The sequence below is a fragment of the Cyprinus carpio genome, unplaced genomic scaffold, assembly GCF_018340385.1.
Source record: "Cyprinus carpio isolate SPL01 unplaced genomic scaffold, ASM1834038v1 S000001321, whole genome shotgun sequence".
NCBI lineage: Eukaryota > Metazoa > Chordata > Actinopteri > Cypriniformes > Cyprinidae > Cyprinus > Cyprinus carpio.
Genome location: NW_024874037.1, coordinates 1 through 1,507, shown reverse-complemented (window position 1 = coordinate 1,507; position 1,507 = coordinate 1). Strand labels below are relative to the sequence as shown.

At 48.9% G+C, this 1,507-nt stretch overlaps 1 non-coding gene across 1 annotated transcript; it reads left to right on the top strand.

The window, feature by feature from the left end:
• The first annotated feature begins 1,114 nt into the window (after nucleotides 1–1,114).
• On the top strand, nucleotides 1,115–1,187 carry trnaq-cug. Its single transcript has one exon. It is a non-coding gene; the product is annotated as a tRNA-Gln (tRNA).
• Nucleotides 1,188–1,507: the final 320 nt, after the last annotated feature.

The following is a 1,507-nucleotide window of genomic DNA, read 5'->3' as shown; positions in this document are numbered from 1 at the left end:
TTAGGGTCTTGTGCCCCAATGCCGAAGGAGGGCAGACGTTCCTGCCGATTCTAGGGCCCATGGTGTAACGGTTAGCACTCTGGATTCTGAATCCTTTGAACCTGCTCGCTTATGACCATCAGTGCTTGGCAAGTTGCAGCCTACGTTTTAATCAACATTTTACTCGAGAGGCAATGCGATTTAGCGCAATTATACCAAAATCAGGATTCTACTCTGAAAATCAAAGCCGGTTGCGTAAACCCTCTTGGCGAAAACCGAACAGGTATAAGTGCCCGGTAGCTGGGTTGTGGTCCTCAAGGAGTGACAATTCACCAAGCAGTGCGAGAGGTCCGAGGATTCAAAATCCGGGCAGCGAGCCGCCAGGCTTGGAGCTCGGCTTCTGATTTCCTCTCCTGCATTTCACGCTTGGTCCACCATTTTAGCTCTGTGGGCTAGAGCAGTGGTTTCTCAGCCTCTTTCCTGGAGGTCCCCCAACATTGAAACTTTTGCATCTCTCCTTTGTCCTGACACACCCATTTCAGGTCTTGGAGTCTCTACTAATGAGCTAATGATCTGGAATCAGGTGTGTTTTGATTGAGAAGACATAGGCTCTTTAGTGTTGTGGGGCCTCCAGGAAGTATGTTGGGAGGCCACTGAGTTAAACACCTGAACTGAAAGGAGGTGTTGTTTCTGAGATGGCTCAGATGGGCTGCGCTGCGTGGAGATATGTCAGAAGAGGGTTTTGGGGAGGTCTAGGGATTCAAATCCTGGGCGAGGCTCCTCTGCAGCTTCGCGGCTTTTTGAGCGACGCGTTATGCTGTAGCTCAATTTGCGCATTGTTGAGTACATGTGTCTATCAATATCAGCGTCTCTGTGCATACCTGCTGAAGGGTTGGTTAGAGTTAACCGTTCAGCTCGATGGGATAGGTTTGTGCCCCAGTGCGAAAATAGCTCCAGTTGGAAGAAAGTTCAGGCACGAAAGATCTGGGTCCGCAGTTTCGATCCGGTTTTCGGCGGTGTGGAGCCTGCAGTCCTTTAGGGTCTCCGATCGGATGCTCACTGGTCAGTTTAACATCAGTCTCTCTACTGAGTCTTTTCACTACACTGCAGAAGGGCAGGCGGCCTGCTGCTGATTGGTTCCATGGTGTAGCGGTTAGCACTCTGGACTCTGAATCCAGCAATCCGAGTTCAAAATCTCGGTGGAACCTGTTAGCTTTGACCATCAGTGCTTGGCAAATTGGAGCCTACATCACAACCTTTTCTGTGCAGCCTGTCTTAAAAGGGGAGTGCCACTGTGGCCTCATTTAAATGTGCAACTTTGATGAATCAGACATGGTGAGTGTTCCCAAAGAATCTAGAAAGAGGCAAAAAACTGCATAGGAACACTTATAGAACTAAACTCAGCAGACCGGTTTCACCGTTACCTTCTGCTGAGAAGACCATTTTTTCTTCAGGTGAAAACAGCATGATGTGTGTATGCAGTGCCGCCAATGTAGCCTTCCGCTGTTTTGATTCAGCTCACTTATTT